Source organism: Musca autumnalis, unplaced genomic scaffold, assembly GCF_047663935.1.
Source record: "Musca autumnalis isolate F117 unplaced genomic scaffold, ASM4766393v1 scaffold_1, whole genome shotgun sequence".
Lineage (NCBI taxonomy): Eukaryota > Metazoa > Arthropoda > Insecta > Diptera > Muscidae > Musca > Musca autumnalis.
Window position 1 is genome coordinate 162,464,970 of NW_027411644.1, and position 18,219 is coordinate 162,483,188.

At 33.8% G+C, this 18,219-nt stretch overlaps 1 protein-coding gene across 2 annotated transcripts in view; it reads right to left on the reverse strand.

Moving 5' to 3' along the window:
• The window catches only part of kmr (pleckstrin homology domain-containing family A member kramer), a 397,594-nt gene that overhangs the window by 199,223 nt on the left and 180,152 nt on the right, over positions 1–18,219 (reverse strand). For both annotated transcript variants that reach the window (XM_073958769.1, XM_073958765.1), the window contains one exon: positions 11,020–11,047. The gene's annotated coding sequence lies outside the window, so the exon portion shown is untranslated. The remainder of the gene's footprint in view (positions 1–11,019; positions 11,048–18,219) is intronic.

Genomic DNA, 18,219 nt, shown 5'->3' on the forward strand with positions numbered 1-18,219 from the left:
CTTCGATATCTTTGAAATTATATATTATTATATACGTCTATTAATTTTTTCCGAAATCCAATTGATAACATTAATGGGTTTCCGATTATTCTCCAACCAAAACATAAAAATGTCCATATTTTTTAATTTTATTACGACATCTGAAATCAGATTTTTATGAAAAGGCGCAGCTGGGCGCAGCTAATTTTTTCACAAAATGATAGTACACATTAATACCTTTCACCACATATATATCATATGCTAGATCTACCTAGATCTCAAAAGGTATACTCCAGAGAACTCATGGATAACAAAGAAAAATACTCCAAAAAAGACATAACATTTAACTCAAAAATACATTTACCACACATAACATTTTTATTATTTGTTAACACTATCTTATTTTACATACCCATTGAAGAGCTTTCCATGTTTAAAAAATATAAAAATGTTGAAATGTTCTTTTTGGCGCCTAAAATGATTTCGCTACTTATTTATAATGAATGTCGGAAAATTATGCATAAGAAAATATGTCACCATTGCCAGATCAGTATGTCGCAATTTGATGTTACCAGATTGATTTATTTTTTTGTTTTTAGTGATTCAGAGTGTTGGCAATCGAAATCCGTTATTATTTTTTTCAAATTGTTCACTTCAAAAATTGACTTTTTGCCTCGAAAACCTGCTATTGGCCCCATCGTGCAATGTATGGAATGACGTGTGGAAATACCAAAGATAAATTACCAAATGGAATCCCACGCTTGAATGTAGAAACAGGTGGCTTGTGCAGATGTTTATTGTGTGTGTATAAAAGGGAAAGCGGAATAAATATTATTATTATTTACAACAGAAGGAAACTGTAAATCGCAAATTGTAAGAAAAGTTTAAATGGCAAACAAAACTGAAAGAATAATTGCCTGCTGTTAGACGTGACTAATTTTGACCCTAACAAATTACATTAACGGTCTGAAAAGGTAAATAAAGGGCTGAAATTTTTAAAAATAAATGTAGTATGTATATTTCGAAAACAATCAAAATATGTGTTAACTACGTCAGCACTGAACCTGTAATAAGTACTCCTTGTGGAGAATAATCCTCATATTAAAAGTTACTAGAAAACTTAACGAAAAAAGTCGTTAGTAGGGAAGAGAGACAACGCCATCTATGCTGCCTGGCTTATGTTGTGAAAATGGTTGTGGATGCTTCACAAGGGGAAGGCCAAAACTTAAATGGAAAGCTCATTCGAAAAATGAATGTAATGCACTGAAAGAAAAAGCTTCATAACATAAACTAAATCTTTCGTTCCATCAATGAAATTTGTCATTGATTTTGAACCAACGTAGAGCTTCATTGAATAACTTAAAAAAAGTTTCATTGAGTTTCATTAAAGTAAAGTTAATGAAATTGTTCATTAATACAACGAAACTTCTTCATTGATGCAATGAAACACTATCATTAATGCAATGAAACTTCATCATTAATATAATAAAACTTTTTCATTAGTGCAATGAAACTTTATCATTAATACAATGAAACTTCATCATTAGTACAATGAAAATTTTTCGTTAATGCAATAAAACACTGTCATTACTGCAATGAAACTTCATCATATATATAATGAAACATTTTCATTGATGCAATGAAACTTCATCATTAACACAATGAAACTTTATCATTACTGCAATGATTTATTTATTTATTTATTTATTTATTTCAAATATTTATTATAATAAAAAATTACAATAAAATTATATAAAAAAATAGCACTAGCATCTAAGGCTATCGACTAATACTGCAATGATGCACTTTCATTAATGCAATAAAACTTCATCATTCATACAATGAAACATTTCCATTAATGCAATGAAACATTATCATTAATGCAATGCAACCTTATCATTAATACAATGAAACTTTAGCAATGAAACTTCATCATTAATACAATGAAACTTCATCATTAAACTTCTTCATTAATATAATGAAAACCATTCATTAATGAAATGAAACTTCTTCATTATTGCAATAATTTCATTCATTAATGGAACTTGGTGACGCTTGGTATTATGAAAAAGATCAAGTCGCATGAATGTTTTTTTTTTCTAAGTATGTACGTCTACAATAAAGAGACTTTATTTCATAGCCACCTCAGTAAGTTTAACCACTCTGGGTAGGGAGGTTGAATTTCCATTGATACATACATTTGCAGCGAAATTGGGGTAGAGCCTATGATACGAATAATAAAATTATGCAACTCTAAATATTTAAAGAACTTCTAGTATGCATTTTTTGAAAGCACATGTTGAGACTACACAAACCTTAGTGGGGTTTAGTTCTTTCGACAAAGTTTTCTGACCGACATTTTAGCAGAACATTTATAAGCTGAAAAACGTCATCTTGTGGTACTTTTATAGCGGCTCTTAAAATAAAGGACGAAAAGGATATTGAAGGAAGCGAGTTAGAAGGTCGAATTGCTATACGAAAATAATGTCATCTCAAACATAAGCTAAAGCAACAGTGAACAAAGATATAACGCTAATTCCTGATGGCTTACAGGGTCTCTACACAGAAACAAATTTTAGCCATTTGATAAAAAAATTCAAAGATTCAATCAAAAATTTATCGATTCTCCGGCGATAAAAAAATTTTCATATTGACAAAATTCGATAAAATTATTTGATCACAAAGCAAAAATACAACAGATAAAATATTTCACATATTGACATAAATATTTATCAAAATATTCCACATATTCCATTTTATCAGTTCAATATAAAAAATCGAAAGGATATTTTAGTCAATATGTAAAATATTTTATCAGTTGTATTTTTACTTTGTGATCAAATAATTTTATCGAATTTCGTCAATATGATAATTTTTTTTTATCGCCGGATTTTTTTTTCTGTGTAGCAAGAACTTCTTCACGCCATAACGTGGAAGTTCGACTCACGGCGGATCTGTCCTTCGCGGTTCTTAATATACTCACCAAGACCTTTCTTCCCCAAGAATTTGGAATTTTTGGATATATTATAAAATTTGAGGCAATAAATGTAGTTTTTTTGAGTTCATTATTTCACCAAATATTTTATTCTTGCCGTTGTCTCCAAATTTGCTTAGAGGTCAGAAGAAGATTCGCATTGGTTTCAGAGATATAGCCCCAAATTGTTGTAAAAAGTAAATATTTAATCATGTTTAGATGGGGCCATAAAATCCAAGCTGGATCTGACACAACAAAACCCAACTAGGCTCGTTGTCGTTTGGGTCTGTACTTTCATAAAATCCTCAGTTCAAATTGTTTGCACAAGATTACCTTAAAAATGTTGCACAGTGTAATTAAACTCCGAGTCCTACCCTAACAAAAAAATATAATGTTTTTCTCACGACTACAATAGCCACCCTCTCTTAAAATTTCCAAACGCCATTGTCCATTTTGGAATTGGACCAATTTTTGAGGTAATTTTTTTCATACCAAGCAACCATTTTCGTTGGTCACCGAAGATTTTTTAACTTATGTCAGCACACCAGGACATGAGATGTATCCGAAGGTTTGACCCGATATAGTCCATCATCTATGTCAAGACGAAATAATATGAGGATCAAATTTTGCACCATTTTATCGAAAAATTGTGAACTTTTGTGGAGTAGGTACCGGAAATATTACGTGTGACAATGTTTGGACGAAGTCGAGAGTAATCGTGAGTGCAAGCCAGAGAAACGGACAAAGCTAAATCGATTTCAAATGTCTGAAACGGATTTCGTCTAAATATATTTGGAGTCCAAAACAATTATTTTGATAATACGCATTTTTATCGTATCACAGTGTATATACCCTCGCTGAGGGTAAAAAATTATAAGCATATGTTTTAAGAAGCTTTATAATATCCTGATTGTGTATAATCTGTAGTGGCTTATCTTTGCTATTGCTTCTTACAGTTTTATTTTATTCTCGTACTAATTTATTACCCACTGTTTACAGATCCTTATATGCAAATTAAATGCAGCAAAACAACTTTTTCCATATTCCTTCTCTGTGCGTTAAGACAACTACCACAAATTAGATCTGAAAGAAATTTTCTGATGACTTATTCGCCATTTCTAATTATTGCATACATTTCACAGATTATATTCCAAAATTTTATTATCCCTCTTTATTTTTTCTTATTCTAAATAATTATAAAAGTCTCATGTTAACGAGTTTTGAAATAGTTGTTTCTAAATATACAGTATCGGCCAAAACTAAAGCACCCCCTCAGTAAATTTTTTTGAAATGATAATTTTTTTATGAAAACTAAATTATAAATTTATATTTTATTTTTCTTTTTATTTATTTATATCTTCATAATTGGAAAATACAAAAATAAGGAATTCAGAATTTAATAAACAAATGCTAAAATTCAAAAAATATTTCAGGTCGCAAATATAAGCGGACAAAACTAAAGCACCCCCCAATTTGAGGTACAACAAAAACTATTGAAATCAATATTTCGTTGCGTATCCTTTATTCTGAATGACACAATCACATCTTTTTGGTATAGAAGATACTAAATTATTAATTACCGCTGGCGAAATAATTGATTTTCGGAAAATTTAGCTTAAATCCTCAAAATACTGAAAATCGGAAGGTACCGTTATATGGAGGCTATACCCAAACGTGGACCCAGGTCCACGATTTTTGGTGGATATGTTTTGTGACCATTAAGAACCCTAAGTACCAAATTACAGCTAATTTAGTAGGAAAATGTTGCTTAAATATCCGAAATACCGAAGATCGGAAGGTACCGCTATAAGGGGGCTATTCCAAAACATTAGCCGATATTGTTCATATTCATCCAAAAATGATGCTACAACATCCACTAGTCAAATACAATACGCTAACGTTTAAAAATTAGCAAAAGAACGAATTGCAGAAGAACGATAGACGCCGGCTTATTCAGTCGACGACCAGCAAAAAAACCTTTCATATCGACTAAAAATGAAGGAGCCAGACTGGCATTCGCCAAGACCCATTTGAACTGTTTTCCGATGAATCTATGTTTAATTTAAAGTATTCAGATGGTAAAAGGCTTGGACCAAATGGGCAACCGTTAAATCCTAAATATTGCAAAGACGCTGTAAAACATGGAGGCTGAAGGTTTTTTGCTGGTCGTCGACTGAATAAGCCGGCGTCTACCGTTCTTTTGCAATTCGTTCTTTTGCTAATTTTTAAACCTAAGGGATTAAGTATTTGACCAGAGAATACTGTAGCATCATTTTTGGATGAATATGAACAATATCGGCTAATGTTTTGGTATAGCCCCCTTATAGCGGTACCTTCCGATCTTCGGTATTTCGGATATTTAAGCCACATTTTCCTACTAAATTAGCTGTTATTTGGTACTTAGGGTTCTTAGTGGTCACAAAATATATCCACCAAAAATCGTGGACCTGGGTCCACGTTTGGGTATAGCCTCCATATAACGGTACCTTCCGATTTTCAGTATTTTGAGGATTTAAGCTAAATTTTCCGAAAATCAATTATTTCGCCTGCAGTAATTAATAATTTAGTATCATTTATGCCTAAAAGATGTGATTGTGTCATCCAGAATAGAGGATAAGCAACGAAATAATGATTTCAATAGTTTTTGCTGTACCTCAAATGGGGGGTGCTTTAGTTTTGTCCGCTTATATTTGCGACCTAAAATGTTTCTTGAATTTTATCTTTTGTTTATTAAATTCTGATCTCCTTATTTTTGTATTTTTCAATTATAAAGATATAAATAAATATAAAGAAAAATAAAAAATACATTTATAATTTAGTTTTCATAAAAAAATGATCATTTCAAAAAAATTTACTGAGGGGGTGCTTTAGTTTTGGCCGATACTGTACATTAGGTTGGGGCGATTTGGCACCACCACGGGCGCCTGGATTTTCTGATTATTGGGATTGTACTGAGCAAAAAAGTCCACTAGACCATATGTCTACGGTGAAAATTAAGCCCCCGGATTTTGACTTGAAGTTTTTTTTTCAAGGTTTTTTGGATATTTTGGCATATATGTAACAGCCAAACCACTGAGATTTTCGATCCAACACAAAGACAAAAATTGTAGCCAAGACAATAATTAAGAAATCTCTAGTACACAGCAAAAAACATTGGAACGCTCCTTCAGGCAGTTATGGCCCCGAGAATGTGCACATTTTTCGGAAAATATCGATAAATTACACTGTGCTACAAAATTTGACTCAAAGTCAGTGGGTGGAAATTTCCTTTTGGAGATGAAAGCCCTTGGTGAGTGTACTAAGAACGCAAAAGAAAATTTTCAGGATAGGTCAAGTTTCTGAGATATGGTTTGGCCAAAAATATCCTTGAAAAAAATTCATGTCAAAATCCGGGGGCTCTATTTTTACCGTAGACATATGGTCTAGTGGAGTTTTTGCTCAGTACAATCCCAAGAATCAGAAACTCCAGGCGCCCACTATCACTTTTTTCTTCCATACAAATCGCCCCGGCCTAATATACATATATGTAATTTAGTTATAATTACTGTTGCATGCAAGACATGAAAATCAAAGATAAAAACATAAATCATCATCTACATTTAGGCCCACCAGTATAAAAATTAAATAAAACACACTTGAACTTGATCTTGAAAATTTTATTTTTTGCAATTTTATTATTATTTTTTTATACCATAAATGAAGAACACAACCGACAATGGAGAGAAACAAAATGAAAAACAACGAAGGGGAAAATTCAAATAAACAAACAACCCACCATTCATTCAAAATTACATTCGCATGCAATGCCTTGCAACAATCAAATCAAGCAATTATGGCTTCATTTGTGGAAAGAAGAAAACATTTATAGGCGTTTTGTACAATGGGACGTATCATAACAAACACATTTTAAATTTATTTTTCTAGTCAATTGGAAAACTTATGGGAAGTAAGTCCTGGCCAGAGGAAATAAGGAAATCACTCTAAAACTATTAATCAAACACCTGCTCACTTAGGTATATGAGGATAAAGAAAGTCATCTGATCGGCTTATAAATTCTTAAGGAACACAATATTTGATCATCATATATTCTACAGCCTTCCATAGATGGGTCTTTATGAAATGTGTTTGTGATCGTACATTTCAGAGTTCAGCTCAGCTGATTATCACAGAGTCATTGATGATGTTTTTATTTTGGAACACCTATAGTGTGATATCCCTGATCGAAAAGTTTGTATATTAAGTATTTTGTTAAAACCGCTTTCTTTTTGTCCTTATGTTTATATGAAGTTGAATAGCAAATTGACTCAAGTTGATTTTAGCAAAATTTATAACTAATGCTCTGTTCCAGAACCTGCAAGACTCTACAAATTTTTACTACGATAAAAAATTGTCCTTTATGTTATCGAAAAACTAGTAAAAATTAGTAAATTCTTGCAGTCCTGGAACAGACGATAAAATTATTACAAGCAATTTTATCGTCTGTTTCAGGACTGCAAGAATTTACTAATTTTTTTGTAGCTTTGAGCTACATACACAAAAACTGAAACCAATTTTAATATGAATTTTATAACTGGTTTACAATTTTTGTACAAAATAGCATTTAGTCCATTTTGAAAAACAAAGTAACCTCACTATTTTTAATGCATTCGATGTGTACTTATAAACATGCCCATGAAAGTAACTTTATAGCCGACCATAGAGTAAGACAGGCTGCCTGCCTTTTATATAATTGTTTTTAATGAAATTGTTGACCAACATAGTTTGTTGTTGCCAGTGAATAGGGAGGAGGATTTGTTTAATTTAGTTTGCATTATGATTTTTTTAAGAAAAATCTATGTTTTCGATTGTTCGCTGAGTTTTTCTTTTCTGTTTTGCAACAGTAAATGTTTGTTATTGTTCATGTGGGATGTGAAGCATGAAAGCATTAAATGTTTCGTTATAGTGGCGATTTTCCACAAGTATTTCATTATGGATGGCATGAGAAGAAGCTTACCGTGACGGTCAGCTTAAATTACTGTGAATAATATTTCAAGGAAATAGTTAATGCGAAAAAATACATAATAATACATATAGTATTAGAATATTCTATATAAAATTAAACTAAATGAGAGAGGCATATTCTCCTTAAAAAACAAAATGAAATAATTAGGTATGAGTATATATGAAAATCAGTTTATACACGTAGTCTGAAACCTAAGAATCTGAAGAAATATTCATGGGGACTTGTGGTTTTAAATACTCTATGAAATAATAAAAATATGGTTTCTTGCATATATTTTTAAATAGGAGTAATTACAAATTTAATTTGAAGTTTAAAAGATTGAAACTGTTCTAAAATAATTAATTTGAGTATGATTTGGTCGAATGTATTATAAGCCCGGATCATAAAGATTTTCACAGTTAAATTAATAAATATCCATACATTATATTCGAATAGATAATGCGGCTAAAACTTTAAAAATACTGAAAATCGAGCGGTAGCGTTCTATGGAGACTTTTTACAAAATGTGGACCTGTATCTACAATTCTCGGGCGGAATATGTTATACCCCAATGATGACTAAATATCAAATTTCCCAAAATCGGGAGATACTATTCTATACGGGCTATATAGAAGCGTGAACCTATACCGACAATTCTCTGCAAGAGTGTTTTATACCTCCAACTGAAACGAAGTATGTACCGAAGTATATACCAAATTTTAACTACTTCAGTTGGGTAATGTGGTAAATACTTAAAAATTTTAAAAATCGGATTTTTGTTTTTCAAAATAGTCTGGCTTAATCGCATTATTGTTGTTTTATTATTTTAAAACAATTAGTTTATTAGTGGAAAAAGTTTGGCATTGTTCGCCAAGGAAATCGGTAGGTACTTCTTTTGGGAGAAAGTTTGAAGACTAAATAACAAATTTCAGCCATTTCGGTGTGATAATGAGGTTAAAATCTTAAAAAAAACTAAAATAGGGAGGTACCATTCTATGGGGGCTATATCGAAACGTGGACTGTACCAAACTATATAGCGTTACCATAAGTATTGCTAGCTTAATTGTGAATTCTAAAGACAGACGGACGGACATTGTTATATCGACCTGAGTATGTACCTAAGGAAATGGACCGATATAGTCCTCTTGGAACTTTTTTTAACTTTGGTATTCACTACTTTCGATATTAATCAATTTGTTCACCGCAGGATTTTCGGGGCTTTTGGATCATTATGTCAGGAAGCATGGACTAACCCACTAAATATTATATCACTAGAATCAGAATCACAAGGACTGGCTTCGATGTACCGGTTGAGCAAAACTATCAGCCCTAAATCTGTACTTAAGCGAAATGTTTGTACTTTTGTGGGTTAGATTGTAACTTTGAAAAAATTTTAAGTTTGTAAAGTTTCGCCCAAACTGAATATTCAACTCGTAAATAATTGTTCTCAACAGTTGCAATTTGGACTAGCTGAGTCCATATAGAATCAGAAGACAGGTGAGGGGTTTAGCTGGGAAGTTAAACAAATGTAGCGTATCGTGCGTCCAATCCATATGCAGGACATGTGGTGGGTATCGTGCTATCAATTCGGGCCCAATACGAATTGAGGTGGTTGCATCGTCCGGACCTTAAATGGGCTAAAACCATTCGTGTTTGCCGTGTCAGGAGGCGTTCGACTGCGACATTCACACACACCTTTGAACTGTCTGTGTAACTGAATCAGTTTCAATGCTATCCCAACCTGCCTTCCTGATAGACTGTAGGTTGATCTAGGGGTTCCCATTTATAACTTTGGACCTCACTCTCTAGATCGTAAAAATCTCTCTTGATGTTTCTGGATGAGTGAAGCCAGTCCAAAGAATTTGGCAGGAATGGTCACAGCGATAACACCTAAGCATCTTGTTGTCGCTGTTGCGCCGGTAAAATCTTCGCCTGCTCATGAAGATTGTCCACATGTGTCATGGGGAGGCATCATATTGCAGTCCTCAGGGCGGAGCATTTTGTCAGATTTTAATATTGTTTCACAGTACCTAAGTGCTGCCGATCAGCTACTTGAGGATATCATTCTGCTTCTAATATTGTCGCAAATAGCTATGGCTATAACATGAGGCAGTTAGTGGTCTGAATTAGTAGACAATGACCTGTTTCAGTTGGTTTCGGCAGGATTCTTTGGAGCTTTGGGGCATTATCTCAAGAAGTGTGGATTTCAGCCCGAACAAATTTTAAGACAACCGTCTGCAAAAAAAAAATCAAAACGATCTGAGGCATAACCTTAAACGATCTGAGGCATGACCTTTTGGAGCTTTGGGGCATTATCTCAAGAAGTGTGGATTTCAGACCGAACAAATTTTAAGACAACTTGCACGCAGAAGGTCGTGGGTTCGATTCCCCGACTAGGCAACATCAAATTTTTCCTGAGTATTTCAGCCATGTAAAACTTCTCTACAAGTGGTGTCGTATGACACGCCGTTCGGACTCGGCAATAAACTGTAGGTCCCATATCATTGAGCTAATATGAATCGGGGTGCACTCATTGATATGAGAGAAGTCTCCCTTGTCCCGTATGGGATGTTGTGGAACAATGTTTTTTTTTACGATATTGATCTTCTTGGAACTTGATGTACTTTTGGAAGAAATTGTACTACGTGCAAAATCGCCAAATACAAAACGAGCCGAGCCATGTCCTTAAACTTCACTACTGTATTGTAAAAAATGTAAAATTGAGTGCGTGGGAGGTAGCTGATGGTGTCTGGAACAAATATTATGTGTGCAGAATTTGGACCAAATCGGTTATTCATTTCAATTATATTTGTTTACTTTTGTTGGGTAGGTACACGAAGGAGTCCGCCTATAAGTCCCAAAGCTTGATCAACTCGGTTTATCCGCACCGGGAGAAGGACAGGGCTAAATCGACTCCAAATTGTTTAAAACGGAATTCGTCTGAACATAAAACCATTATATGGTTATGCCAAAGGCTGAGGTTAACATATCTGCTCACAAAAACAAAACCTTCCTCCGAAAATATTTAAGAAGTATTTAAACATTTTCTTCATTAAAATAAAAACACTATTGACTATTTACTTACGTTTTAAATATCGAAGTTGGAATGAAATCTGAAAAATAAATAAAAATGAATTAATAAGAAAAATGTCCAATTATAACAAAAATTCAATAACATTAATTTAAATATAAGTATCATACAAAGGTCTTTATCTATTAAATATCTAATAATCAAACGGTTCCACAAGTTGTTGCATCTCCACGTGACGATGATGATGATGATGACATAAGGCTTGTTGCCAAAACAAGCAAACAGATAAATGAGTAAATATTTTGTTTATAACTACTCCGACAGAGTCCAGTTTGTGAACAACTATAATTACATGTAATATTTGTCATATTAATCCATAACCATTTGTTATATTTTAGAGTCAACAGACAGACTTTCTTCTCACTCTTCGATATGGGCATTTTCCTCAAACGTACACACAGTTATATGCATACATATGTAATATTTCAACTGTCTAAATAGATAAAATGCTGTAGACTAGACAATGCATATAAATGGAGAAGAGGAGGTTCAGTCAACCTCCTCTCCTTCCACATTTTCCATAACGATACTAATCTGACAAATAAATGTAAATAATTGCAAATTTTGTGATATATGTATGTATGTTTGTGTGTGTATTAGAAATTACGACAAATAATATTAGGGTGATTAGAAAAGAATTAAAATATTAGATTCTATAACTTCGGTTAAAATATTTTTTTTTTAATTTTTTTGTTTCAAAATTCGGCTGCTGTGAGGCATGTTACTTGATAGTATGTAATGTAAATGGTAATAATATTCTTGCATCCCGTTCCATCCTATTATTTCAGCAATTTTCATAAATACACAAAGCCAAACTAAAACATGCCTATAATATCAAAAATTTAAATATAAATGACAAAATAGAACATACAAATTAATTTATATATAGTATGTATGAGATGTGGTAACGGCGTGGAGAAGCTTTACATTCATTCGCATTGCATGTGCCCGAAATGAACTTCATTGTGTTCATTCGTTCGAAATGCATTTTCATTGCCTAAATTGCAAATTTCGCAGTCAATGAAACAACAAATTACTCCAATAAGACTTTTTGACATGCAAACTGTGTAATTTTTTTGTCGTCATCAATTTGGGTGTGTTTTGAGGTTGGAATTTTCAATAAATTAAGTATATGACAAATATTATGCCAGCAGCCTAGGAGAAGGTTTGGAGTGACATAAAAAAGGGGATAGTAATTGGAAATTAAAGTGCTAATCTTGACATTTAATTAAATAAATCAATTGTTTGATGATATTAAGGCTTAGATAGGAGGCGATTTTATTAAAGTTAATTGAAAATCTTTAGGAAAATATTTTGAAATTAAATAAAATTGTAATTGCTAAAAATTATCTTAAATTAATTGCTAAAAAGTCGGCTCAGTCGGCTTGACCGACAGAGATATACCCTCAGCCTTGGAAACACACAATACTTCTGACGTCTATATAATACGATGTACAACGTTTGGACCAGTTTAGTTGGTGCCGGCAGGCTTTTTTGAGGTAAGGACTTGACCCTGAAAAAACATGTACCCTCGTACAACAAAAACCTAAGGGATTCGAAGCCCAAATTTTGAACCGATTTCGCTGATTAGTTCGAGAGTTATCGTGCGCTCCAGCCACTGCACATGGTGCCATAGAGGTATTTTAAACCTTTCGGACTATTTTTTCATGAAGTATGGACTTTTCCCTGAAAAAATGTGTACTGTAGTAATGGAGGCAGCGAATACAAGTTGTTACAAAAAGAAGCAAAATGATTTGAAATTTAGTGTGGGAGGGACCCGAAGTTGTGGACCAATAGAGTCCATATTGGAATCTCATCTATGTCAGGTAGAAATTTCACGATGTGCAAAGTATGGACCAAATCGGTTACTCGCTTCAAGAGTTATCGTGAGCACAATTTTTCCACATATTCGAACTTTTGTGGGGGGAAGTATCTGAACGACATCATATTCGAACTTAAACTAAGTTTGGATAAAATATTACTAACGTCATATAGAGGCACTACTTAAAAAGTATTGAGTACTTACAAAGTATTGACTACAAATGCTAGGGTTGTGTGTTTTTGTTAACAATAAAAAACCATTTGCTCTGCACATGTAAGCGTTTAAAGGACCCTGTTCGCATGATAAAATCCAGCAGACAGCAGAGTAAAATAAAAACACGACATGTGTTCATATTGAAAACCCCCTAACTGTAATATAAGATATGTTTTTATACCCTACACCACACCGTGGTAAGGGGTATTATGTCTTTGTGCATTTGTATATAACATACAAAAGGAAACGAAAATATACCCATAGTTCCTTTCGGGATATACATATAATCACTTTCTGAGTCGATTTATGCATGTCCGTCCGTCCATTTTTTGTCCGATTCAGCTGAAAATTGGGGAATATAATTTAAGTTGTAGCCATAAGATTTGGATATAGCCCCCATATACATATATTTTCGCCCGATTGCAGGTATTTGCTGCACCAAACACGCTATATATGTATGTTTGATTTCGATGAAATATGGAATGTGTGACTGAATTCGGTCTAAAAATAAATATGCCAGATTACATCGAAATCGGTTCAGATTTGGATATAGCTCCCATATATATTTTCGGCCGATTTGACGTATTTGCTGCACCAAACACGCTATATTTCAGACCTTATCAAAAAACGTCGATTTAGTCCAACTATTTATTTTGGATTTGACGTATGATAAAGACTTCATCTTTGTGGGATTTGCGAGGTGTAAAACCGGGTACGATACTCCTAAACTCGACGACGGTCTAAAGAGACAGATCAGGACTCTGCTCAACCTCATGGACGAGGAAGTCACACTAAAATTGTAGGGAAAAGTTATCACTGACGGAAGAAAAGGAACCTACAGACACAACAGTGATCAATGTTTCCACCTTTAGTTACGATACTTTATTTCAAGTCATGGGAAAGGATGCTGGATCGGACTTGTTAGCGCCACATAAACCCGCCATTGCTTCTTAGGCAGGAGGAGGAGTAAGTTGGTAAAGGAAAATCATCCATCAAAATGGCGGATGGTGCGCTGATACCTCAGACCTCCGAAAATACCAAGCAGAATAACGACAACAGATCGTAACGAAGCGCGCCAACCAAAATCCAAGAACATCACTGAACAGGAATTACAGCTGATATGAACGCACCTAAAGTTAATGATGAAGTTCTAAATGCTCATCTTGCTACAAAGATCCTTATAAAGGTGACGACTGTGGTAACCTCTCGTTCCAGTGTCAGGGCTGATTGGAAGGTTATGACACAACCGCAACCTGGGAAGGTTGAAAAATGGGCCACCAGAAACCAACGCCATTCGACGCTTAATGCCAAAGGCAAGCCTTAGACCAATGCGGCTACGTAACAGTCTTCGCTGAGATCCTCAGGGTAATGGAGGTGAAACAGATGGTAGGCAGGGAGAAATCACCCATCAATGTTTCAAACGCGAAGAGATGAAACGTAGACCTCTTCAAAGGCCGTAAGTGCGCTATTGAGCAACCGAAGACCACAATTTTGAAGAGGATGAGGTCGAGGTTGAGGCAAAGAAGTAGACAGTGTCTGCATCGATCAATCGGCCTGTTTCGTATGTCTCGTTGGCGATAATAGTAAGAAGAGTACCACTGAAGAGAAATACTGTTACGATAGACGTTGTTTTATTCCTACCATAACTTATTAACGTTACTTCACTTATTCACACTAGACTTTACTTTACTAAGAACTCAGCTTAACTATATTAAGCACACAGCTTTACTTTAAATAGGTTATTCTTTGCTTTACTCAGCTGACGGATTCGCGGTTTGAATCACATTTTACTTACCCAACTGCTACTACTAGCTCCGTATCTATACTCGCTCCCTGATGCATGGACTGTTCTACCATCCTCAATCTAGAATGTTCTACAATGACCAAGCAAAATGGCAATCGATTCGTAAAGACGATGAATGTAAACAACATATGGGGAAATGGTAATGAATATGAGAGAGTATAAGGGGTAATAAGGAATGACGCCATAACATAGAAGAATAATTAAGCTAAAACTAAATGACCAAAAAAAATATGGGAGAGAGTAAAACATAAACAAAAACAAAATAAACAAGATGAATTGAGTGAGACTAAGCAATAATGATTGTAGAAAATTCTATACAGTAGTTGTTGTTATAAAACTAATACAAATAAAGTAACTGCTTAATTAAAATTTACGCTACAAAACAATTTTTTAAATTAACCCAAATTCATATAAATTAACAAACTGTTACTTTCGTAATAATACCTTTAGTCAGTGCATCTTCGCAGAAACCAAGTTCTTCGCAGAAATCTTGCTCGTCTAAGCTGAGGCAACAAACACACTTAAAGTCTCTTCTGTCCCAATAGTAATTTCTTCAAATTCATCAAGCAATCATCATTAAATCTTCTCACCAATGTGAAGAGGCCGCTGTTTTGGAGGCTGCGTAACCTTAAACCTAACCTACCCCACCATGTACTTTATCGATCATATAATGAATTCTTGTCGCTATAGTTGTAGTGGTCAGATATGTCGACCATTGCCGTCCCCTTCTTTGCTTTATTTTAAATATTATAATTTATTTTTCCACAACAATATCAGAACGACATACAAAGGCCAAACAACATACATAGAACCGCAAAATTTGTCCGCGAATTTTTAGCAACATTTTATTCATCCGTTATGTGGATAATGGTGGCAAGGTTTTGCTGTGCAAGTTTTTTTTCTGTTTGTTGACGGAAAGTGGAAGTGATGCTACCACCGCTGGTGTTGAAGGTTACTAAAAATGAGGCAACTGTGGGTAATTTACGACAACTACCAAACCACATTCCATACAAAACTAAAACCAAAACATTAATAAAACATAAAGAGTGATGCTAATGTTGGGTTTACATTTCGTTTTCAATGTGCGCGTGTCTATGTGTGTATGTGAGACTTCCGTTTGGTCGACACTAAAGAGATGCCATGAATTAAAATGCACATGTCATGCATTTTTAATTAAAACCAAGACCAAAAAAATGCACACAAAAAATGATGGAATGTAATTCACACCCATATTGGGTCAAAACTCAGATGTGAAAAATAATGTTAATCTGAAACAAAACAAAACTAGAAAAAATGGTACCAAGAGCAAAGGTAACAAATGTCCATAATATATTTGGTTTTTAGAAATATGAGAGGGATTTGTTATATTTCAACAAATTTGAACATGATTAAATGGAGTTCCTTCTTTACATTGTTCACTTTATATTTCAAACAAATCTGGTGCAGGGGTGTTTCCCAACCCCTTTTCATGTGGCCCATAATTTTGAAAATTTATTATTTGGTTTCTTGTGAATTTCCTCACCCACAATGATTGTTTTTTTATTATTTGAAATTCATCATAAAAAATTTGAAGCATTCCCTGGTTTCCATTATTTTATAATGTGAAACATCTTGGGGTTTCAATATTCAAGTTTTGTGTGAAATATTAAAAAACCCACACACACTTACATACATACATATACTCATATGTAGCAAATAGGCAAAAAATCACCGCATATCAATCATTCCTTGTTGCAGCAGCACATCACACATGGATGGATAGATGGCTGAATGAATGGCGTCATGATCATCACCATCTCCATCAAATATCCAGGGATTGATATGGAAAAGCTGGATGCTGGTTTGTCGATACTATAACAAACAACTACAGATTGTCTACATAAGGAAATGGGTTGGTCTGATTGCATTGGTGGTCGTGGTCTGGTATTGGGATTTCTGTTATGCTGATGATTGGATGGTGCCTGTAGTCGGAGCAAGCAACACTCTTGAGGAAATGAAAGTGTGCATAGACACATAACATTTCATATTTTAGAGGAAATTTATGTGGAACGCCATAAATGGGATTTCACTTTTTTTCTGAGCTAAGCAAAGAAAATTGGAATTTTTAATATGCTCAAAAAAGGTGGCAAGATATGGTTTTGCAAAATTAAAATACGCAGGAAAATGGGTTGATTTGAAAAGTCGCTGGGAAAATACTATATATGGGAGGTGGAAATTAATGGTCGCATGTTTCTCTATGGCGATTGAAAAGCAAAATCATACGTGTTTTTAATCAAACAAAAAATACCTACAATTACGGGGGTTTGGTAGCAATTCGCACGAATTTGGTATCGAGTCGTCTTAGTCCAAATTGACATTGGGTAATTTTACTTGCGACAATTTTCAGTTTGAGGGAAAAAAAATTTTCATTTCAAATTTTCATAGAACAAGAATTGAGCCCCAGGTCTTATATACACAAAGTACATATAAAGCTGCCACCCGATTTGAGGAACTCCAATCACATGAAAATTGATTTACCCATATTTTGTCAAAACATCCCCCGATCCAATTCGATTAGAATTCCATATATTGTTTATTAGAAAAAAAATATTTTTTATTGTATTCAATTCCAAAATCATTCATTTATTCACTCATTAATTATTTATGTTCCTATATAAAATTACACATACATAAAAAGTACAACCATACTAGAAAAGCGTCTATAAAAAGGTCATCAAGTTGTTATGGACAACCAGTGTCAAATGTGTATATGTATAGATAGCACCCCCCAATTTTGTATGTATTGGAAAATAATAACACCACCAGAAAAAAACAATCCATAAAATGCAGTGAGAAAAGTTTTGTTTAGATAATTGAATGCAAGCAATAGAAACAAAACTAAATAAAAAACAAATATTTATTACCCATTTTGTTTTGTTTGTTTTATTCTGTGTTTCGTTTCGTTTACAAAAGGGTACCCGGCAGTGGTGACAAATAAATCGACTGGTTTTCGACACAGAGTTCAGTGCATTGATAAGGGAAATCTGTACAAACATATTGATAAACTCATAGTTCTGTTTATTTTTATAACAACAAATATTGTTTAATTGCTCCAATTTTGTTCGTTTGACCTCATTACAAAGTTGGTTGCTGGGAAATGTCATTTGAAAAATGGGGGGTTCAATAAATCATAACCATAAAATCGGAAATACCCTTTATGGCTGGCATTAGTATTTCATTTAGAAGACATTTCTTTATATCTGTATGATTGTTGTAAAAGTTTATCTATGAGGGAGTTATTTAACTTATTCATAAAGGTGTCCAGGTTGGGCACACCACAAAATTAAGGTATAAATTTTTACACTTGTAGGCCTAT